The sequence below is a fragment of the Rhinoderma darwinii genome, chromosome 5 (genome assembly GCF_050947455.1).
Source record: "Rhinoderma darwinii isolate aRhiDar2 chromosome 5, aRhiDar2.hap1, whole genome shotgun sequence".
Lineage (NCBI taxonomy): Eukaryota > Metazoa > Chordata > Amphibia > Anura > Rhinodermatidae > Rhinoderma > Rhinoderma darwinii.
In genome coordinates this window covers 17812500-17837970 of record NC_134691.1, presented here as the reverse complement: position 1 = coordinate 17837970, position 25471 = coordinate 17812500, and positions in this window count along the sequence as shown.

The following is a 25471-nucleotide window of genomic DNA, read 5'->3' as shown; positions in this document are numbered from 1 at the left end:
GATAGCTGTTAGCCGATCAATTGTTTGGCCAACAGCTATTCCTCTGGAGGCTTCCATTTACATTCACGAGTCGGTATGTTTATTTCAAGGGGGAGACGGGAACAAGACTTAGGCCTCATTCACACGACAGAGTTTCCCGGCCGGGTGCCGGCCGTTCATAAATCGGCCGGCACCCGGCTGCATTAGGAATAATAGACCCCTAATGGGGCTATTCACACGACCGATTTTTTGACGGCCGGGAAAACCGGCCGTCAAAAAATGGGACATGCTCTATTTTCGGCCAGGTACCCGGCTGCCCGGCTCCCATAGAAGTCTATGGGGCCGGATAATACACGGCCATCACCGGAATGTGTCCCGAGTGATGGCCAGGTTTTCCGTCGCTTGCGCTCTATCTCCTCCTCCTCACAGCGCAGAGTGCATGTGAGGAGTTGATGCCATTCGGACGAATGGCTGTACGCTGAACACTGTGTGGAAGGCTCGGGGTGTACAGCAGGTGGAGGGAGCACAGCGCTGGCTCCCTTCCCCTGCTTGTTTTAAAAGCGCCCTGGCCCGGCGACACCTTCCATGGCGCCGGTAGCAGCTGCTGCTGCTGCGGCTGCTACTACTGTAGCGACGCCACTATAGCAGAGCAGGGAGGTATCTCCCCGCTCTGCTATGTGCTAGCCCCACTTTAGCTCCTTGAAGGAGCGGAATCCCCGTGTTTTCGGGGATTCCGCTCCTGGACAGAGCGCTTGATGTCTCTGTCAATATCTGGGCAGTGACATCAGGGGAAACTCCTGAAGCGGAATCCCCGAACACATGGGGATTCCCCTTCAGGAGTTGCCGCTGATGTCACTGTCCAGATCTGCCCGGCCCGGAACGGATGCAAAACTTTATGCAAACCGGCCGGGCAAAATGGCCGATTTTACCGGCCGACACTCGGGCTCGGACGCGACCCTGTCGTGTGAACCCAGCCTTAAGGGGGTTTTACACTGGGCAATTATCGGGCAAACAATCATTCATATAACGCTCGTTGCCAATAATTGCCCTGTGTAAACAGAACAGCGATCATCTGCTGATCGTATCGTTTTAAAAAAGTTAAATATTATCGTTGTCGGCAGCACCTCTTGGTGTGTTAACAGGGGGACGCTCAGCCGACATGATAATAATGTATGGGGACAAGAGCGATCAGATTAACGACTGCTCGTCCCCATACATAGCTCCTTGTGACTGAAGCAAAGGAGCACTGATCAATGAGCTGTCTATTTGATCGGCGCTCGCTGCACCAGCCAGAATCGGCCAGGGCCTTTAGGCGGCGGCTTATCTTCCGTAAAAACAAAAGATCAGACAAGTTGATAACGAACATGCGCAATCCTTCTTTCCCTTGACATCTGCCGTAGGGGCAGAGTCGGGAGACCCCATACACATTAGATAGTGTCTTTTCTGGAGACGTGTAAGTCTTAATCAGCCTTGAAGTGCTCCTGAGAGTGAAACCTAAGGGTATGTTCACACGGCAGCCTCCGTTACGGCTGAAATTACAGAGCTGTTTTCAGGAGAAAACAGCTCCGGAATTTCAGACGTAATGGCAAGTGCAGGCGCTTTTCGCTGCGTCCATTACGGACGTAATTGGAGCTGTTTTTCTATGGAGTCAAGGGAAAACGGCTCCAATTACGTCTCAAGAATTGACAGGCACTTCTTTGACGCGGCCGTCTTTTTGCGCGTAAAAAAAATGACCGTCGGCACAGAACATCGTAAAGCCCATTCAAATGAATGGGCAGATGTGTGCCGATGCTTTGGTGCCGTATTTTCGGACGTTATTTGAGGTTAAAATGCCCGAATTACGTCCGTAAATAGGGTGTGTGAATATATCCTAAGGGTCCTTTACGCGACCCGACATGGGCCGTGTAAACGAGCGCCTATCAATGCTCGCTGAGCGACGCTCGTTTGTTACTCTCACAAGGAGCAATGCATAGAGACGAGCGCTCGTTACTCCGATCGCTCGTCCCCGCACATTTCTATCATGTCGGCAGCGAGTCTCCCTGTTTACACAAGGAGATGTTGCATAAAGGATACAGTCAGCCGATGAACGAGTGTTTGCTCGTTCATCGGTTGATCGTTGCCCTGTTTACACTGGGCAATGATCGGGAACGAGCATTCATATGTAGGCTCGTTGCCCGATAATTGGCCCGTGTAAAAAGTCTTATTTCCCATTCAAAAGACATCATCTCAGAGTTAATCCCTTCTCTGTGTCTATTATAAAACCTCACAAACTCATGTACATAAAAAAAAAAAATCACAATTGGCTTCTATATGATAATGGACAAAACAATGATTACATTCTCTCACCAAATTGCAAACCTCACACGAATGGCTGGAGACTAATTTAGGGGAATTACTAATGCAGATTCCTTCCTGTCAGTCAATTTGTAGACAGAGAATCATTAAACAGGTAGTTCAGTGCAACTGGGTCAATCCCTGGGAGACAAATGCATTTGCATCTGTAATTAGCCTATATTTTGGAGACTTCCACTAGCGAGAACTTCATGGTGAGGCCGGGTAAGAATGATAACGTACCAGATAAATTCATAGATCACAGATTAACACAAGAAGAGGGAATTAACTATGCAGAAAAGTTCATTCCATTTAGAAAACCATTAGCAATTCAAAGACAAATCACAGCAAGTGTCCTAATTGGGAAAACAGCCCTAAAGCTCTGTTCTACCTCACTGTGATAGCTCAGACTGGACATAGATCCATGACCCTCATACTTAGTTAGAAAGTCCCATGTGTTATAACACTTTATACAACTGCTAAATAGAATCTCCAGCCATATATACAAGTTCTACTGCCCATTCAGATCCATGCGTTCACAGGGGGCAGTATTATAGTAGTTATATTCTTGTATATAGACGCAGTATTATAGCAGTTATATTCTTGTATATAGGGGCAGTGTTATAGTAGTTATATTCTTGTATATAGGGGCAGTATTATAGTAGTTATATTCTTGTACATAGGGGGCAGTATTATAGTAGATATATTCTTGTATATAGGGAGCAGTATTATAGTAGTTATATTCTTCTATATAGGAGGCAGTATTATAGTAGTTATATTCTTGTATATAGGGGCAGTATTATAGTAGTTATATTCTTGTACATAGGGGGCAGTATTATAGTAGTTATATTCTTGTATATCGGAGGCAGTTTATAGTAGTTATATTATTGTATATAGGGGGCAGTATTATAGTAGTTATATTCTTGTATATAGGGGGCAGTATAATAGTAGTTATATTCTTGTATATAGGAGGCAGTATTATAGTAGTTATATTCTTGTATATAGGGGGAAGTATTATAGAAGTTATATTCTTGTATATAGGGGCAGTATTATAGTAGTTATATTCTTGTATATAGCAGCAGTATTATAGTAGTTATATTCTTGTATATAGGGGGCAGTATTATAGTAGTTATATTCTTGTATATAGGAGGCAGTATTATAGTAGTTATATTCTTGTATATAGGAGGCAGTATTATAGGAGTTATATTCTTGTATATAGGGGCAGTATTATAGTAGTTATATTCTTGTATATAGCAGCAGTATTATAGTAGTTATATTCTTGTATATAGGGGTAGTGTAATGGCAGAGGGTAGGGAGACGGACAAGTGAGCCCTAATCTACCCGCCACTCTGTCCCTGCCTACTTGCAACGACCCGCCCTAGGCGACGGGGTACAACTGGGCGGCGGTCCCTGCGCTCAGTAAGTGCACGACAAACACGACAAACATACAAGGAACACAAGCAAGGAAAAGGGGCCGTTGCCCACGGCAACACCGTGAGCAACCAGAGTGGTGAACGAGCCGAGTCAAGCCAGGAGTGTGCGAGGTACAAAACGAAAAGCAGAAGAGTAGTCGGTAAGCCAGGGTCTGTATGGAGCAGGATCAAAAATAGCAGGAGCTGTAGCTGGGCCAGGAAACCACAAGGAGGGAAACACAAGCAATAACAAGCACCGAGGGACAGGAAGTGCAGGCTTAAATAGACCGAGGGCGGGAGCTAGCTGAGTCTGGCCAGGTTACGATAGGCTCTCCCACTCCTAAGCCTGCCAGCCTGAATGGTGGAAGCAGGAGTCAGTCTCAGGGAAGTATTCTCAGGTGCTGACTGATTAGTTCTGGGAGTTAACCCCGCTGTGCCTGGCAGATCCTTTACAGTACCCCCCCTTTTATGAGGGGCCACCGGACCCTTTCTAAGTGGACCTGGCTTACTGGGGAAACGCAGGTGGAACCTCCTGACCAATACCCCAGCGTGAACATCCCGGGCGGGTACCCAAGTCCTCTCCTCGGGCCCGTATCCTCTCCAATGGACCAGGTACTGGAGGGAGCCTTGGACCATCTTGCTGTCCACAATCCTGGCCACCTCGAATTCCACCCCCTCCGGGGTGAGGATGGGAACAGAAGGTCTCCTCGAGGGAGCCAAGGACGGGGAGCAGCGTTTGAGGAGGGAGGCATGAAACACGTCGTGTATCCGAAAAGACGGGGGTAACTCCAGCCGGAAGGAGACAGGATTGAGGACCTCAATGACCTTATACGGCCCAATAAACCGGGGAGCAAACTTCTTGGACGGAACCTTGAGACGCAAGTTCCTAGACGACAACCACACCAGATCCCCGACCATAAACAGGGGGTTAGCAGAACGTTTTTTATCAGCCTGAGTTTTTTGTACGCTCTGGGACACCTCTAGGTTTTTCTGAACCTGGGCCCAGACTGTGCACAGTTCCCGATGAACGACCTCTACCTCAGGATTGTTGGAACTACCAGGTGAAACGGAGGAGAACCGTGGATTAAACCCAAAATTACAAAAAAAAGGAGAGACCCCTGACGAGTTACTGACCCGGTTATTAAGGGAAAATTCGGCGAGGGGAATGAAAGAGACCCAATCAAATTGACAGTCAGAGACAAAACACCTTAAGTATTGTTCTAGGGATTGATTAGTCCTCTCCGTTTGACCATTGGTTTCAGGATGGAAGGCAGAGGAGAAGGACAGATCAATCCCCAACTTCATACAGAAGGCTCTCCAAAACAATGAAACAAATTGTACCCCTCTGTCCGAAACAATATTGACAGGGACCCCATGGAGACGCAGGATGTGTTTGACAAACAAGGTAGCCAACGTTTTGGCGTTGGGTAGTTTCTTGAGGGGCACAAAGTGGCACATCTTACTGAAGCGGTCCACCACCACCCACACCACCGACTTGCCTTGGGATGGAGGCAAATCGGTGATAAAATCCATGGAGATATGTGTCCAAGGTCTCTGGGGAATGGGCAACGAACGCAGTAAGCCCGCTGGTCGGGACCTGGGAGTCTTGGACCTAGCACAAACCTCACAAGCGGCGACGTAGGCCTTAACGTCTTTAGGCAACCCAGGCCACCAATAATTTCTGGTAATGAGGTGTTTGGTACCCAGGATGCCTGGATGGCCAGATAGTGCGGAGTCATGATTTTCCCTAAGTACCCTTAGCCGGAATTGCAGGGGAACAAACAGCTTGTTCTCAGGAAGGTTCCCGGGAGCTGCACCTTGATCAGCAGCAATTTCAGAGACTAAATCAGAATCGATCGAGGAAATGATTATACCTGGAGGCAAAATACAAGCAGGATCTTCCTCCGAAGGAGGGCTGGCCATGAAGCTACGCGACAGTGCATCAGCCTTAATATTTTTAGACCCAGCCCTATAGGTAACCAAAAAATTGAATCTGGTCAAAAATAACGCCCATCGAGCTTGTCTCGGGTTTAGCCTCCGAGCAGATTCTAGGAAAACCAGATTCTTGTGGTCGGTAAGGACCGTTACCTGGTGCCTAGCCCCCTCCAGGAAGTGGCGCCACTCTTCAAATGCCCATTTAATGGCTAAGAGTTTGCGGTTGCCAATATCATAGTTACTTTCAGTTGGCGAAAACTTCCTGGAGAAGTAGGCACAGGGGCGGAGATGGGTGAGGGAGCTGGTACCCTGGGACAAGACAGCCCCCACTCCCACCTCAGATGCGTCAACTTCCACGATAAATGGCTCCATTTGGTTGGGCTGAACCAGCACCGGGGCCGAGACAAAGCACTTCTTAAGGACCTCAAAAGCCTGGACAGCCTCAGGAGGCCAGTGGAGGAGATCAGCACCTTTGCGAGTGAGGTCCGTAAGGGGCTTAGCGATGACCGAGAAGTTAGCAATAAATCTCCTGTAATAATTAGCGAACCCCAAAAAACACTGTAACGCCTTCAGGGAGGCAGGTTGGACCCATTCCGCCACAGCCTGAACCTTGGCGGGGTCCATGCGGAATTCATGAGGAGTGAGGATTTGACCCAAAAATGGAATCTCCTGTACCCCAAACACACATTTTTCGGTTTTGGCAAACAGTTTATTTTCCCGAAGGACCTGGAGCACCTTCCTGACATGCTCCACGTGGGAGGACCAGTCCTTGGAAAACACCAGTATGTCATCAAGGTACACTACCAGAAAAATCCCCAGGTAATTTCTCAAAATCTCATTTATGAAATTCTGGAAGACCGCAGGGGCATTACACAACCCAAAGGGCATGACGAGGTATTCGAAATGGCCTTCGGGCGTGTTAAACGCAGTCTTCCACTCATCCCCCTCTTTGATGCGAATAAGGTTATACGCCCCCCGTAGATCCAATTTAGAAAACCATTGGGCCCCCTGAACCTGATTAAAGAGATCAGGAATCAAAGGAAGGGGATACTGGTTCCTTACCGTGACCTTATTCAGGCCACGGTAGTCAATGCATGGCCTAAGACCACCATCCTTCTTCCCCACGAAGAAGAAGCCAGCACCTACCGGAGAAGAAGAGGGACGAATGTAACCCTTGGCCAGGGATTCCTGGATATACACTCTCATAGCTTCACGTTCGGGACAAGAAAGATTAAATATCCTACCCTTAGGAAGCTTAGCTCCTGGTACCAATTCGATAGCGCAATCGTATTCTCTATGAGGAGGTAACACTTCGGAGGCCTCCCTAGAGAAAACATCAGCGAAGTCCTGAACAAACTCGGGTAGCGTATTCGCCTCCTTAGGGGGAGAAATAGAATTAACAGAAAAACATGACGTACAACATTCATTACCCCATTTGGTTAGCTCCCCAGTATTCCAGTCAAACGTAGGATTATGCAACTGCAACCAGGGAAGACCTAGAACCAAATCGTACGATAATCCCTGCATTAACGGTAGAGAGCATTGCTCCAAATGCATGGAGCCAACAAGGAGTTCAAAAACAGGGGTATGCTGTGTAAAATAACCATTAGCAAGAGGAGTGGCGTCGATACCCACTACCGGGACAGGTTTAGGCAAATCAATAAGAGGCATAGCAATGGACATAGCAAATTCCACAGACATGATATTAGTAGAGGACCCTGAATCCACGAAGGCACTGCCGGTAGCAGACCTACCACCAAAAGAGACCTGAAAGGGAAGCAAGATCTTAGTACGTTTCATATTTACTGGAAATACCTGTGCGCCCAAGTGACCTCCCCGATGATCACTTAGACGCGGAAGTTCTCTGGCTGCAACCTTACGCTTAGGACAGTTGTTCACTTGATGCTTGTCGTCCCCACAGTAGAAGCAGAGACCATTCTTCCTGCGGAATTCTCTACGTTGTTGGGGGGACACGGAGGCCCCGAGTTGCATAGGTATCTCTGAATCTTTCGGGGAGGAACGAAGCAACGGAGCTTCGGGAGGCATCATGGGGGAGTCGGAGGAGAAAACACATAAACGTTCACGTTGTCGTTCCCTGAGACGTCGGTCAAGTCGTATCGCTAAAGCCATAACCTGGTCTAGGGAGTCAGAAGAGGGATAGCTAACTAGCAGGTCTTTCAGGGCATTCGACAGACCCAACCTAAACTGGCACCTTAAGGCAGGGTCATTCCACCGAGAAGCTACGCACCACTTCCGAAAGTCAGAGCAATACTCCTCAACAGGTCTCTTACCCTGACTTAAGGTCACCAGCTGACTCTCGGCAAAGGCAGTCCTGTCAGTCTCGTCATAAATAAGTCCGAGAGCAGAAAAGAAAGAATCAACGGAGGAAAGTTCAGGGGCGTCAGGAGCCAAGGAGAAGGCCCACTCTTGGGGCCCTTCCTGGAGCCGGGACATAATTATACCCACCCGCTGGCTCTCAGAACCTGAGGAATGAGGCTTTAAACTAAAGTAAAGCCTACAACTCTCCCGAAAGGAGAGAAAAGCCCTCCGGTCCCCTGAGAACCGGTCGGGCAACTTGAGGTGGGGTTCAAGAGGTGCGGTGAGGGGAACTACCAGGGTAGCATCAGGCTGGTTGACCCTCTGAGCCAGGGCCTGGACCTGTAGGGAGAGACCCTGCATTTGCTGAGCCAGGGTCTCACGGGGATCCATAGTGGTGTCAGGGACCAGGGGTAGACTAGGTATGGGCTTGTTATTATGTAATGGCAGAGGGTAGGGAGACGGACAAGTGAGCCCTAATCTACCCGCCACTCTGTCCCTGCCTACTTGCAACGACCCGCCCTAGGCGACGGGGTACAACTGGGCGGCGGTCCCTGCGCTCAGTAAGTGCACGACAAACACGACAAACATACAAGGAACACAAGCAAGGAAAAGGGGCCATTGCCCACGGCAACACCGTGAGCAACCAGAGTGGTGAACGAGCCGAGTCAAGCCAGGAGTGTGCGAGGTACAAAACGAAAAGCAGAAGAGTAGTCGGTAAGCCAGGGTCTGTATGGAGCAGGATCAAAAATAGCAGGAGCTGTAGCTGGGCCAGGAAACCACAAGGAGGGAAACACAAGCAATAACAAGCACCGAGGGACAGGAAGTGCAGGCTTAAATAGACCGAGGGCGGGAGCTAGCTGAGTCTGGCCAGGTTACGATAGGCTCTCCCACTCCTAAGCCTGCCAGCCTGAATGGTGGAAGCAGGAGTCAGTCTCAGGGAAGTATTCTCAGGTGCTGACTGATTAGTTCTGGGAGTTAACCCCGCTGTGCCTGGCAGATCCTTTACAGGTAGTATTATAGTAGTTATATTCTTGTATATAGGGGCAGTATTATAGTAGAAATATTCTTGTATATAGGAGCAGTATTATAGTAGTTATATTCTTGTATATAAGAGCAGTATTATAGTAGTTATATTCTTGTATATAGGGGGCAGTATTATAGTAGTTATATTCTTGTATATAGGGGCAGTATTATAGTAGTTACAGTGAAGGAAATAAGTATTTGATCCCTTGCTGATTTTGTAAGTTTGCCCACTGTCAAAGACAGAAGCAGTCTAGAATTTTTAGGCTAGGTTAATTTTACCAGTGAGAGATAGATTATATAAAAAAAAAAAAAACAGAAAATCACATAGTCAAAATTATATATATTTATTTGCATTGTGCACAGAGAAATAAGTATTTGATCCCTTTGGCAAACAAGACTTAATACTTGGTGGTAAAACCCTTGTTGGCAAGCACAGCAGTCAGAAGTTTTTTGTAGTTGATGATGAGGTTTGCACACATGTTAGATGGAATTTTGGCCCACTCCTCTTTGCAGATCATCTGTAAATCATTAATTTCGAGGCTGTCGCTTGGCAACTCGGATCTTCAGCTCCCTCCATAAGTTTTCGATGGGATTAAGGTCTGCAGACTGGCTAGGCCAGTCCATGACCTTAATGTGCTTCTTTTTGAGCCACTCCTTTGTTGCCTTGGCTATATGTTTCGGGTCATTGTCGTGCTGGAAGACCCAGCCACGAGCCATTTTTAATGTCCTGGTGGAGGGAAGGAGGTTGTCACCTAGGATTTGACGGTACATGGCTCAATCCATTCTCCCATTGATGCGGTGAAGTAGTCCTGTGCCCTTAGCAGAGAAACACCCCCAAAACATAATGTTTCCACCTCCATGCTTGACAGTGGGGACGGTGTTCTTTGGGTCATAGGCAGCATTTCTCTTCCTCCAAACACGGCGAGTTGAGTTAATGTCAAAGAGCTCAATTTTAGTCTCATCTGACCACAGCACCTTCTCCCAATCACTCTCAGAATCATCCAGATGTTCATTTGCAAACTTCAGACGGGCCTGTACATGTGCCTTCTTTAGCAGGGGGACCTTGCGGGCACTGCAGGATTTGAATCCATTACGGCGTAATGTGTTACCAATGGTTTTCTTGGTGACTGTGGTCCCAGCTGTCTTGAGATCATTAACAAGTTCCCCCCGTGTAGTTTTTGGCTGAGCTCTCACCTTCCTCAGCATCAAGGATACCCCACGAGGTGAGATTTTACATGGAGCCCCAGATCGATGTCGATTGACAGTCATTTTGTATGTCTTCCATTTTCTTACTATTGCACCAACAGTTGTCTCCTTCTCACCCAGCGTCTTACTTATGGTTTTGTAGCCCATTCCAGCCTTGTGCAGGTCTATGATCTTGTCCCTGACATCCTTAGAAAGCTTTTTGGTCTTGCCCATGTTGTAGAGGTTAGAGTCAGACTGATTAATTGAGTCTGTGGACAGGAGTCTTTTATACAGGTGACCATGTAAGACAGCTGTCTTTAATGCAGGCACCAAGTTGATTTGGAGCGTGTAACTGCTCTGGAGGAGGCTGAACTCTTAATGGTTGGTAGGGGATCAAATACTTATTTCTCTGTGCACAATGCAAATAAATATATATCATTTTGACTGTGATTTTCTTTTTTTTTTAATATATAATCTATCTCTCACTGGCAAAAATAACCTAGCCTAAAAATTCTAGACTGTTCATGACTTTGACAGTGGGCAAACTTACAAAATCAGCAAGGGATCAAATACTTATTTCCTTCACTGTATATTCTTGTATATAGGAGCAGTATTATAGTAGCTATATTCTTGTATATAGGAGCAGTATTACAGTAGTTATAGTCTTGTATATAGGGGTAGTATTATAGTAGTTATATTCTTGTATATAGGGGCAGTATTATAGTAGTTATAGTCTTGTATATAGGGGCAGTATTATAGTAGTTATATTCTTGTATATAGGAGCAGTATTATAGTAGTTATATTCTTGTATATAGGAGCAGTATTAGGGCGGGTTCACACATGGCGGAATTTCACTTAAATTCCGCTGCGGACACTCCGCAGCGTTAATCCGCAGCGGAGCCGTTTCTCCATTGACTTTCACTTTAATTTAGCAGTGTTCGTTTACACGATGCGTACAATTCCGCTGCGGAGCATAGGCTGCGGAGCGGAATTTGGTGTCCGCAGCATGCTCTGTCTGTTGCGGAGCAGTGGCGGACTGGTTGCAGACTCATGGCGGAATTTCTCCATTGACTTCAATGGAGAGTCAAAATTCTGCAATGAAGTCCGCAGATCTTATGTGTGCTGCGGAGCGTATTGTTTTTACTACCATGACATTTCTTCATTCTGGCTGGACCTATGTATTTCTAGGTCTACAGCCAGACTGAGGAAGTCAATGGGGCTCCCGTAATGACGGGAGCGTTGCTAGGAGACGTCTGTAAATAGTCACTGTCCAGGGTGCTGAAAGAGTTACGCGATCGGCAGTAACTGTTTCTGCACCCGGGACAGTGACTACCGATCTCAATATACATGTATCTGTAAAAAAACATATAAGTTCATACTTACCGAGAACTCCCTGCGTCTGTCTCCAGTCCGGCCTCCCAGGATGACGTTTCAGTGTAAGTGACGGCTGCAGCCAATCACAGGCCAAGCACAGGCTGCAGCGGTCACATGGACTGGAGCGTCATCCAGGGAGGTCGGGCTGGATGCCGAAAGAGGGACGCGTCACCAATACAACGGGCGGTAAGTATGAATTTCTTTGACTTTCACTAGGGAAAGTGCTGTCCCTTCTCTCTATCCTGCACTGATAGGGAGAAGGGAAGCACTTTTCCCGCAGTCCGCAGCAGCTAGTCCGCATCAATTTTCTGCACATTTTGTGCAGATCCGCAGCCGTAATCCGCAACCCGGATTAGGTGCGGCATTGATGCGGACAGTTGCGGAGGAATTCCGCCATGTGTGGTCATGCCCTTATAGTAGTTATATTCTTGTACCTAGTGGGCAGTATTATAGTAGTTATATTCTTGTATATAGGAGCAGTATTATAGTAGTTATATTCTTGTATATAGGGGGCAGTATAATAGTAGTTATATTCTTGTATATAGGAGGCAGTATTATAGTAGTTATATTCTTGTATATAGGGGACAGTATTATAGTAGTTATATTATTGTATATAGGGGCAGTATTATAGTAATTATATTCTTGTATATATGAGCAGTATTATAGTAGTTATATTCTTGTATATAGGGGCAGTATTATAGTAGTTATATTCTTGTACATAGGGGGCAGTATTATAGTAGTTTTATTCTTGTATATAGGAGGCAGTATTATAGTAGTTATATTCTTGTATATAGGAGCAGTATTATAGTAGCTATATTCTTGTATATAGGAGCAGTATTACAGTAGTTATAGTCTTGTATATAGGGGTAGTATTATAGTAGTTATATTCTTGTATATAGGGGCAGTATTATAGTAGTTATAGTCTTGTATATAGGGGCAGTATTATAGTAGTTATATTCTTGTATATAGGAGCAGTATTATAGTAGTTATATTCTTGTATATAAGAGCAGTATTATAGTAGTTATATTCTTGTATATAGGGGGCAGTATTATAGTAGTTATATTCTTGTATATAGGGGCAGTATTATAGTAGTTACAGTGAAGGAAATAAGTATTTGATCCCTTGCTGATTTTGTAAGTTTGCCCACTGTCAAAGACAGAAGCAGTCTAGAATTTTTAGGCTAGGTTAATTTTACCAGTGAGAGATAGATTATATAAAAAAAAAAAAAAAAACAGAAAATCACATAGTCAAAATTATATATATTTATTTGCATTGTGCACAGAGAAATAAGTATTTGATCCCTTTGGCAAACAAGACTTAATACTTGGTGGTAAAACCCTTGTTGGCAAGCACAGCAGTCAGAAGTTTTTTGTAGTTGATGATGAGGTTTGCACACATGTTAGATGGAATTTTGGCCCACTCCTCTTTGCAGATCATCTGTAAATCATTAATTTCGAGGCTGTCGCTTGGCAACTCGGATCTTCAGCTCCCTCCATAAGTTTTCGATGGGATTAAGGTCTGCAGACTGGCTAGGCCAGTCCATGACCTTAATGTGCTTCTTTTTGAGCCACTCCTTTGTTGCCTTGGCTATATGTTTCGGGTCATTGTCGTGCTGGAAGACCCAGCCACGAGCCATTTTTAATGTCCTGGTGGAGGGAAGGAGGTTGTCACCTAGGATTTGACGGTACATGGCTCAATCCATTCTCCCATTGATGCGGTGAAGTAGTCCTGTGCCCTTAGCAGAGAAACACCCCCAAAACATAATGTTTCCACCTCCATGCTTGACAGTGGGGACGGTGTTCTTTGGGTCATAGGCAGCATTTCTCTTCCTCCAAACACGGCGAGTTGAGTTAATGTCAAAGAGCTCAATTTTAGTCTCATCTGACCACAGCACCTTCTCCCAATCACTCTCAGAATCATCCAGATGTTCATTTGCAAACTTCAGACGGGCCTGTACATGTGCCTTCTTTAGCAGGGGGACCTTGCGGGCACTGCAGGATTTGAATCCATTACGGCGTAATGTGTTACCAATGGTTTTCTTGGTGACTGTGGTCCCAGCTGTCTTGAGATCATTAACAAGTTCCCCCCGTGTAGTTTTTGGCTGAGCTCTCACCTTCCTCAGCATCAAGGATACCCCACGAGGTGAGATTTTACATGGAGCCCCAGATCGATGTCGATTGACAGTCATTTTGTATGTCTTCCATTTTCTTACTATTGCACCAACAGTTGTCTCCTTCTCACCCAGCGTCTTACTTATGGTTTTGTAGCCCATTCCAGCCTTGTGCAGGTCTATGATCTTGTCCCTGACATCCTTAGAAAGCTTTTTGGTCTTGCCCATGTTGTAGAGGTTAGAGTCAGACTGATTAATTGAGTCTGTGGACAGGAGTCTTTTATACAGGTGACCATGTAAGACAGCTGTCTTTAATGCAGGCACCAAGTTGATTTGGAGCGTGTAACTGCTCTGGAGGAGGCTGAACTCTTAATGGTTGGTAGGGGATCAAATACTTATTTCTCTGTGCACAATGCAAATAAATATATATCATTTTGACTGTGATTTTCTTTTTTTTTTAATATATAATCTATCTCTCACTGGCAAAAATAACCTAGCCTAAAAATTCTAGACTGTTCATGACTTTGACAGTGGGCAAACTTACAAAATCAGCAAGGGATCAAATACTTATTTCCTTCACTGTATATTCTTGTATATAGGAGCAGTATTATAGTAGCTATATTCTTGTATATAGGAGCAGTATTACAGTAGTTATAGTCTTGTATATAGGGGTAGTATTATAGTAGTTATATTCTTGTATATAGGGGCAGTATTATAGTAGTTATAGTCTTGTATATAGGGGCAGTATTATAGTAGTTATATTCTTGTATATAGGAGCAGTATTATAGTAGTTATATTCTTGTATATAGGAGCAGTATTAGGGCGGGTTCACACATGGCGGAATTTCACTTAAATTCCGCTGCGGACACTCCGCAGCGTTAATCCGCAGCGGAGCCGTTTCTCCATTGACTTTCACTTTAATTTAGCAGTGTTCGTTTACACGATGCGTACAATTCCGCTGCGGAGCATAGGCTGCGGAGCGGAATTTGGTGTCCGCAGCATGCTCTGTCTGTTGCGGAGCAGTGGCGGACTGGTTGCAGACTCATGGCGGAATTTCTCCATTGACTTCAATGGAGAGTCAAAATTCTGCAATGAAGTCCGCAGATCTTATGTGTGCTGCGGAGCGTATTGTTTTTACTACCATGACATTTCTTCATTCTGGCTGGACCTATGTATTTCTAGGTCTACAGCCAGACTGAGGAAGTCAATGGGGCTCCCGTAATGACGGGAGCGTTGCTAGGAGACGTCTGTAAATAGTCACTGTCCAGGGTGCTGAAAGAGTTACGCGATCGGCAGTAACTGTTTCTGCACCCGGGACAGTGACTACCGATCTCAATATACATGTATCTGTAAAAAAACATATAAGTTCATACTTACCGAGAACTCCCTGCGTCTGTCTCCAGTCCGGCCTCCCAGGATGACGTTTCAGTGTAAGTGACGGCTGCAGCCAATCACAGGCCAAGCACAGGCTGCAGCGGTCACATGGACTGGAGCGTCATCCAGGGAGGTCGGGCTGGATGCCGAAAGAGGGACGCGTCACCAATACAACGGGCGGTAAGTATGAATTTCTTTGACTTTCACTAGGGAAAGTGCTGTCCCTTCTCTCTATCCTGCACTGATAGGGAGAAGGGAAGCACTTTTCCCGCAGTCCGCAGCAGCTAGTCCGCATCAATTTTCTGCACATTTTGTGCAGATCCGCAGCCGTAATCCGCAACCCGGATTAGGTGCGGCATTGATGCGGACAGTTGCGGAGGAATTCCGCCATGTGTGGTCATGCCCTTATAGTAGTTATATTCTTGTACCTAGTGGGCAGTATTATAGTAGTTATATTCTTGTATATAGGAGCAGTATTATAGTAGTTATATTCTTGTATATAGGGGGCAGTATAATAGTAGTTATATTCTTGTATATAGGAGGCAGTATTATAGTAGTTATATTCTTGTATATAGGGGACAGTATTATAGTAGTTATATTATTGTATATAGGGGCAGTATTATAGTAATTATATTCTTGTATATATGAGCAGTATTATAGTAGTTATATTCTTGTATATAGGGGCAGTATTATAGTAGTTATATTCTTGTACATAGGGGGCAGTATTATAGTAGTTTTATTCTTGTATATAGGAGGCAGTATTATAGTAGTTATATTCTTGTATATAGGAGCAGTATTATAGTAGCTATATTCTTGTATATAGGAGCAGTATTACAGTAGTTATAGTCTTGTATATAGGGGTAGTATTATAGTAGTTATATTCTTGTATATAGGGGCAGTATTATAGTAGTTATAGTCTTGTATATAGGGGCAGTATTATAGTAGTTATATTCTTGTATATAGGGAGCAGTATTATAGTAGTTATATTCTTGTACCTAGTGGGCAGTATTATAGTAGTTATATTCTTGTATATAGGAGCAGTATTATAGTAGTTATAGTCTTGTATATAGGGGTAGTATTATAGTAGTTATATTCTTGTATATAGGGAGCAGTATTATAGTAGTTATATTCTTGTACCTAGTGGGCAGTATTATAGTAGTTATATTCTGTATATAGGAGCAGTATTATAGTAGCGTTATTCTTGTATATAGGAGCAGTATTACAGTAGTTATAGTCCTGTATATAGGGGTAGTATTATAGTAGCTATATTCTTGTATATAGGGGCAGTATTATAGTAGTTATAGTCTTGTATATAGGGGCAGTATTATAGTAGTTATATTCTTGTATATAGGAGCAGTATTATAGTAGTTATATTCTTGTATATAGGAGCAGTATTAGGGCGGGTTCACACATGGCGGAATTTCACTTAAATTCCGCTGCGGACACTCCGCAGCGTTAATCCGCAGCGGAGCCGTTTCTCCATTGACTTTCACTTTAATTTAGCAGTGTTCGTTTACACGATGCGTACAATTCCGCTGCGGAGCATAGGCTGCGGAGCGGAATTTGGTGTCCGCAGCATGCTCTGTCTGTTGCGGAGCAGTGGCGGACTGGTTGCGGACTCATGGCGGAATTTCTCCATTGACTTCAATGGAGAGTCAAAATTCTGCAATGAAGTCCGCAGATCTTATGTGTGCTGCGGAGCGTATTGTTTTTACTACCATGACATTTCTTCATTCTGGCTGGACCTATGTATTTCTAGGTCTACAGCCAGACTGAGGAAGTCAATGGGGCTCCCGTAATGACGGGAGCGTTGCTAGGAGACGTCTGTAAATAGTCACTGTCCAGGGTGCTGAAAGAGTTACGCGATCGGCAGTAACTGTTTCTGCACCCGGGACAGTGACTACCGATCTCAATATACATGTATCTGTAAAAAAACATATAAGTTCATACTTACCGAGAACTCCCTGCGTCTGTCTCCAGTCCGGCCTCCCAGGATGACGTTTCAGTGTAAGTGACGGCTGCAGCCAATCACAGGCCAAGCACAGGCTGCAGCGGTCACATGGACTGGAGCGTCATCCAGGGAGGTCGGGCTGGATGCCGAAAGAGGGACGCGTCACCAAGACAACGGGCGGTAAGTATGAATTTCTTTGACTTTCACTAGGGAAAGTGCTGTCCCTTCTCTCTATCCTGCACTGATAGGGAGAAGGGAAGCACTTTTCCCGCAGTCCGCAGCAGCTAGTCCGCATCAATTTTCTGCACATTTTGTGCAGATCCGCAGCCGTAATCCGCAACCCGGATTAGGTGCGGCATTGATGCGGACAGTTGCGGAGGAATTCCGCCATGTGTGGTCATGCCCTTATAGTAGTTATATTCTTGTACCTAGTGGGCAGTATTATAGTAGTTATATTCTTGTATATAGGAGCAGTATTATAGTAGTTATATTCTTGTATATAGGGGGCAGTATAATAGTAGTTATATTCTTGTATATAGGAGGCAGTATTATAGTAGTTATATTCTTGTATATAGGGGACAGTATTATAGTAGTTATATTATTGTATATAGGGGCAGTATTATAGTAATTATATTCTTGTATATATGAGCAGTATTATAGTAGTTATATTCTTGTATATAGGGGCAGTATTATAGTAGTTATATTCTTGTACATAGGGGGCAGTATTATAGTAGTTTTATTCTTGTATATAGGAGGCAGTATTATAGTAGTTATATTCTTGTATATAGGAGCAGTATTATAGTAGCTATATTCTTGTATATAGGAGCAGTATTACAGTAGTTATAGTCTTGTATATAGGGGTAGTATTATAGTAGTTATATTCTTGTATATAGGGGCAGTATTATAGTAGTTATAGTCTTGTATATAGGGGCAGTATTATAGTAGTTATATTCTTGTATATAGGGAGCAGTATTATAGTAGTTATATTCTTGTACCTAGTGGGCAGTATTATAGTAGTTATATTCTTGTATATAGGAGCAGTATTATAGTAGTTATAGTCTTGTATATAGGGGTAGTATTATAGTAGTTATATTCTTGTATATAGGGACCAGTATTATAGTAGTTATATTCTTGTACCTAGTGGGCAGTATTATAGTAGTTATATTCTGTATATAGGAGCAGTATTATAGTAGCGTTATTCTTGTATATAGGAGCAGTATTACAGTAGTTATAGTCCTGTATATAGGGGTAGTATTATAGTAGCTATATTCTTGTATATAGGGGCAGTATTACAGTAGCTATATTCTTGTATATAGGGAGCAGTATTATAGTAGTTATATTCTTGTACATAGGAGCAGTATTATAGTAGTTATATTCTTGTATATAGGGGGCAGTATTATAGTAGTTATATTCTTGTACATAGGGGCAGTATTATAGTAGTTATATTCCTGTATATAGGAGCAGTATTATAGTAGTTATAGTCTTGTATATAGGGGCAGTATTATAGTAGTTATATTCTTGTATATAGGAGCAGTATTATAGTAGTTATATTCTTGTATATAGGGGGCAGTATTATAGTAGTTATATTCTTGTATATAGGGGGCAGTATTATAGTAGTTATATTCTTGTATATAGGAGCAGTTTTATAGTAGTTATATTCTTGTATATAGGGGCAGTATTATAGTAGTTATATTCTTGTATATAGGGGGCAGTATTATAGTAGTTATATTCTTGTATATAGGGGCAATATTATAGTAGTTATATTCTTGTATATAGGAGCAGTATTATAGTAGTTATATTCTTGTATATAGGGGCAGTATTATAGTAATTATATTCTTGTATATAGGGAGCAGTATTATAGTAGTTATATTCTTGTATATAGGAGCAGTATGATAGTAGTTATATTCTTGTACATAGGTGGCAGTATTATAGTAGTTATATTCTTGTATATAGGAGCAGTATTATTGTAGTTATATTCTTGTATATAGGAGCAGTATTATAGTAGTTATATTCTTGTATATAGGAGCAGTATTATTGTAGTTATATTCTTGTATATAGGGGGCAGTATTATAGTAATTATATTCTTGTATATAGGAGCAGTATTATAGTAGTTATATTCTTGTATATAGGGGGCAGTATTATAGTAGTTATATTCTTGTACATAGGGGCAGTATTATAGTAGTTATATTCTTGTACATAGGGGCAGTATTATAGTAGTTATATTCTTGTATATAGAGGCAGTATTATAGTAGTTATATTCTTGTACATAGGGAGCAGTATTATAGTAGTTATATTCTTGTATATAGGGGGCAGTATTATAGTAGTTATATTCTTGTATATAGGGGCAGTATTATAGTAGATATATTATTGTACATAGGGACAGTATTATAGTAGATATATTCTTGTATATAGGGGCAGTATTATAGTAGTTATATTCTTGTATATAGGGGGCAGTATTATAGTAGTTATATTCTTGTATATAGGAGCAGTATTATAGTAGTTATATTCTTATATATAGGAGCAGTATTATAGTAGTTATATTCTTGTATATAGGAGCAGTATTATAGTAGATATATTCTTGTACATAGGGACAGTATTATCGTAGTTATTATCTGTCTTTCTGCTTTTTCAGAATAATTGTTTAAAGGCGTTATTTTGCAAAGACGACCCATATCCATATTCCTTCTTAGTGAAAGTAGACCTCATAGACACTTGATAACCCCTCCATTAGCCAGAATGAAGCTTCCACTGTTCTAGTGGACCTGGCCTATCCTTGTATTACATGGTTGGCCATTCATTTAAATGGTCTGCATGTAATTCTATTACTGTAGGATATGTGTGGCAAACCTGGAGCTGCATTGGCGATGACAGTCGATCTCCGGTGGTTCCAGGAGCGTGACCAGAGGCATCCCCATTAATGCAATACTATGCCCATTATGTAATCTTAAAAGACAAAAAAAATGTGGGAAACGGCGTTTCGAATTTGTTTTAAGGCATCTTAGAAGATATAGGCACTGAAAACAATACGATTATGACCCATGTGTTGACTGTAGCTAGAACGAGTATAGCCCAGAGATGGAAAAGTGCTTCTATCCCGACTAAAGAAAAAATTCTGCGTAAAGTCCAGTATAACTGTGTCATGGAACATTTAATTTCTACCAGACTACATAGGTCACAGGTATTTGCTTATAAGGGCATGGCCAGATGTGGCGGAATTGCTCTGGAATTCCGCTGCGGACATTCCGCAGCGGAAATCCGCAGCGGACCCGTTTCTCCATTGCCTTCCACAGCTTTTTAGTAGGGTTCGTTTACACGTTGCGGAGCATAGGCTGCGGTGCAGAATTTGGTGTCCGCAGCATACAATGGTTGTTGCGGACGTGTGGCGGACTGGTTGTGGACTCATTGCGGAATTTCTCCATTGATTTCAACGGAGAGTCAAAATTCCGCAATGAAGTCCGCACATGTTATGTAGATGTTATGTGTGCTGCGGAGCGTATTGGTTTTACTACCATGACATTTCTTCATTCTGCCTGGACCTATGTATTTCTAGGTCTACAGCCAGACTGAGGAAGTCAATGGGGCTCCCGTAATTACGGGTGACTACGTGTGTGCACCCATAATTACGGGTGACTATGTGTGTGCACCCGTAATTACGGGAGCGTTGCTAGGCGACGTCAGTAAATAGTCACTGTCCAGGGTGCTGAAAGAGTTAAGCGATCAGCAGTAACTGTTTCTGCACCCTGGACAGTGACTACCGATCACAATATACATCAACCTGTAAAAAAAATAGAAGTTCATACTTACCGAGAACTCCCTGCTTCTTCCTCCAGTCCGGCATCCCGGGATGACGCTTCAGTCTAAGTGACGGCTGCAGCCAATCACAGGCTGCAGCGGTCACATGGACTGCCGCGTCATCCAGGGAGGTCGGGCTTGATGCCGAAAGAGGGACGCGTCACCAAGACAACGGCCGGTAAGTATGAAATTCTTTTACTTTCACTAGGGAAAGTGCTGGCCCTTCTCTCTATCCTGCACTGATAGAGAGAAGGGAAGTACTTTCACCTCAATACGCAACGGCTAATCCGCATAAATTTAATGGCCATTTTGGGCAGAGCCGCAACAGAATCTGCAACGCAGATTCTGTGCGGCATAGATGCGGACAGTTGCGGAAGAAATATGCCACGTCTGGGCATGCCCTAAATGGTCTAAATGGCTTGCTTTTAGTGGGCTACAATTACCTTTATAGATAGACTGCAACTATCTAGAAGCGTATTAGGGTTCATCTGTATATTTTTAAAATTACGAAGGAGGGATACCATGTTTGTTTTGTTCTGTTTGTCAAAATATAGTTTCTGTATGCCCTTTTTTTCCATGAATTTTTGAATATTGGATATTTGCAATATGGTGAAATTATAATGCTGGAGATTATGCTTTATGTTGTAAATGATTTTAATACTCTGGTTACATTACTAATTACCGGTATTATACTTATCCAGGGTGTCTGGAATGTACATATATGTATATTGATTTTGCAATTTTTTGTTTATTTGCTTTCGTGATCTCCTATCTTTGTAAAATTCAAGAATTCTGTTTATTTTTGTATAATTTTGAAAACCCTTCAATAAAAAATTTGTGTAAAAAAAAAAAGGCAACAATTTTTATTTTACAGATTTATTATGAAACATTTATTATATATAATATAAATCTAAAGAAGCACAATCAAATATAGTAAATAAAAGTTAAAAAAAAAGAAGTTAAAAAGGAAAGTTTGTGAGCCGAGAGATAACAAGTTCTATTTTTTCTTTGCTTGCTGTTTACCACTATCTTCCAGGAAATCTCGCTGACACCCACCCAGGAAGCACAATATGTTCAAATTCTAAGAAAACTACACACACTTTACATGTGTGTCCTGTGCGTTCACGTGTGTTGTCATATGTGTGTACTGGACAGAGGAGATTACGTTTTTTCATGGTCTGAAGAATTGAAAGGAAATTATAGTAAAACTCAAAGGATTCTTTTCATGCATCTGGCTGGACCCTGTATATACCATTCACCATCAGTATCATAGCAGTATATATTCTTGTTCTGTCATTATCATAGTAATGATGTTTTATTATTATTATTATTATTATTATTATTATTATTATTATTATTACTTCTCTGTTTCACCTATGGGCGATTTTATATCCCCTGTCCCCACCAGAAGTTGACTCTCATAAATTTACATTAGAAGTAGGAAATATATGGAAATGTCAGCTCACCCTCCTAGGTGCACGAAGAAGACAGCGATCTCCACAGTGTAGAAACAACAATCCAGAAGGAAAAGGTTCAGCACTCCTTGTGGAATATGAAAAAATCTTCTTTATTAGTTAAAATAGATAGCCAGCGGAAGACTGAACAGCAAACAGTGGACAAGAAACATAAAACATAGGTTCCCTCTGACGTGTTTCTAGCTCTCAAGAGCCATTACTCATAGATAGGCGTAGGAATAAGAATGTCTGGCTAAAATAGCAGCCAAGACAATATTAGGAGTAGGGTAGCCACTATATTGATGCTCAACAAATGCCAAGGTGCCCATTACAAACATTGGGTATCTATTGATCCCATTCTTTCAATGAGTGCCCTGCTGTACTCTGGGGGATCAGGTTTGATATGTTCCCAGCTTCAGCTAATAGTAGGGCATCCTGAATGGTGTTTTTAAGTGCAAATGCAGGATTTTTAATGGAAGAAGGGTCTACACTGCTGGCGCTCATGGCAGACACAGCAAAATATCTCTTCCCCCACTTATACACATTTTACATTGGGATGGTTTAGTGATAGTATTCCTGGTAATATCCGTAGTCGTTTAGGAGTAAACATCTTAAATAGCTGGTGGTTTAGGATGATGAATGGGTTAAAGGTGTGATTTGTAATTGTCTAGAACAGTAAAGGTTAAACATATAATTTCCTTTTATTTCATGTATATCTGTCCAAAATTCTGCTGATTAATTATATAATATATCTTTAGAATAATTGAAGCTCTGTTGTTCTCTTACAAGGCTCTAAATCCTTTATTTTCCTATACATAGCCATAAATTCTAAAATGCTGGTTTCCTGCAGCCACCACCAGGGGGAGCTGGCTGTATACAGCTTGAATTTAACTCAATAGCGACATTATAAATGCATTTGTAGGGGCTCCACCTAGAGGCAGTTGTCCCAAAAGAGTTACAAAAAAGTTTGAATGAGAAGTGAAAAGATAAGAAAATGAGGGATTGTGAACATGTAGAGATGCGTGATAAGTTATATGGAGAATAGGACTTTCTTACTATTAGAGTTGTATGGGCCATACTCTGTACAAATTCATGGCCTTATACAATGATCCAGCCAAGAATTTGTATGTGCAGGGGTAGACCACTTGAACAAGACATTTATGGCCATCTTGAATCCACAGTTTCTTCTCCCTCATGAATTTCATGGTGTGAACCCTTGTAGAATTCCTCTAATTTTACTAATTTAGTCTCTAATAAACTGAAATGAAGATACATCTAGGCCAAATGTACCAACCCCTTCACTGTCAAATATTGAACACATTGTCAAAACTGTATGATCCCCCTCTACGTACATAGTACCAATTGGAAAATGGGTTTAATGTAGGAATGGGCTCATGTTGTCATACCCAACATAGACCATTTTATAACTGAAAGAGTAGGGGTTACTACCAGTTGCTACCAGGGATGTGCTGCCTGACAACCCAATCTATGTCAGTATCCTTAGCAACCAGTCTGTCAGCCTGTGCTACTATATAGATATTTCTAAACTCAAGTTGTGTTATAAACTGGTACAGAAATAAGAAGCTTTATAATGTCCACCTCATCCTGAGGGTTCTCAGATGACTATATGTATTAGTGGAAGATCAAGGAGGAGTAGTCTGCAACCTGTTAACTTGCTAAAGGTCATGCTAGGAGTTGAAGTTTCACAACTTCTGGAGAGTTAGCAGGTTGGAGACCACTGTCTTAGAAAATTATGTGTGCTTTAACAGAAGGTAAGGATTGTCCAGGTTCTTGTATCACTTTATTGGTTTGGCAGATGGACAATATAGGAGGACATGTCAAGCATAGACGTTGGTTCACTTTGGGGTTGATGATGTCTTTTCAGAATATCATAAATGACAAGGAAAAAAGTGGATCCCGGACCATATACAACCGGACCTCTAATGACCAGACTGAAGCTTCAGTTGATTCTGGACAAACTATGAATGACCCAGCTCAATGTAGAAGACAATTATTCTCAAAAGACTAGAAGGAGCAAAATAAGAGGACAACCATCAGCACGATGGGTGGATATACTCACAGAAATCATGGACTCTTCTTTGAGAAGACTGAAGACCCAAACAGTAGACAGGACATTCTGGGGAAACACTGGTCCTATGGGAGCAAATCAGTATATTATGTTGGGTGTCTGAGATTCACTTTTGGTAAATTTAGGAGAACAATACACAAAAAAAGACATTAGACATTAAAGAAGCTCTCTGCTTTGGACAATCCCTACTTGTATGAACGGTCCCTTGACAATAAGCTGAGCACAAACTGTCCTCCTGTTGGGACCTCGAACGATCAGCTGTTATCTGTAGAAAAACCTGTCAGTAAGTGTTCAGTTTCTCTGCAGCGCCACCACAGGTGCAATGAAGCATTACACAGTTCTCATTCATGTCAATGGGTTGTCTGTGTAATGTAGGACAGGACAGGCCCATCAGAGATGCTTTTTATAATCGCTGCATGAGGATACTGCTTAGAGGACCCCCTCTATTAACTCAGAATTCCCTAATAGCGTATTTGAAAATGGATTTTCTAAACTGGACAACTCCATTAACAGGACCTGATACATGCCAGATTATCATATATTCTGGATTATCGAACAAAAGAGAAAAACATAAAATGTACCCATGAGGGTAGAAAACCTCCAGGATGATGGCTCAAAATAAAATTTCTGGCAATTTATTATTTTTGATTATCTCCTCCCAGATTTTGGTCCCATTTTAATGAGAATGTTCTTCTCTTTTTCTATAAAAATGTTCCAATTTTTGGATTATTGGATTATGCCTCATATAACAGTCACAATACCTGGACCTCCGGCAATGACTAGATTACCAAATGGTGATGTAAATTCGGTTTACTTGAACCAGAGTGGGTCTGGTTCTTAAACCCTGTTCACTACTTGTTTTTTTTTCCTTACGTTGGAGGAATATTCAGGGAGGAGTCCTGACGTATACTTCTGACATAAGGTAACAACGTATTTCACTCTATAGGCAAACAGTGGTATACATCCCCCGAACTCCCCGGGCACATCACTGTCCATATATGGACGGGAGAGTTAGGAAGTTTGAAATGCTAGAATCCCTGGCCAGAGCATTGCCAACACTCTGGCCGGAGATTCCGCTCCTGGAGGAGCCCCAGATGTCACTATCCATATATGGACAGTAACATCAGGGTCTTCTCCAGTCCC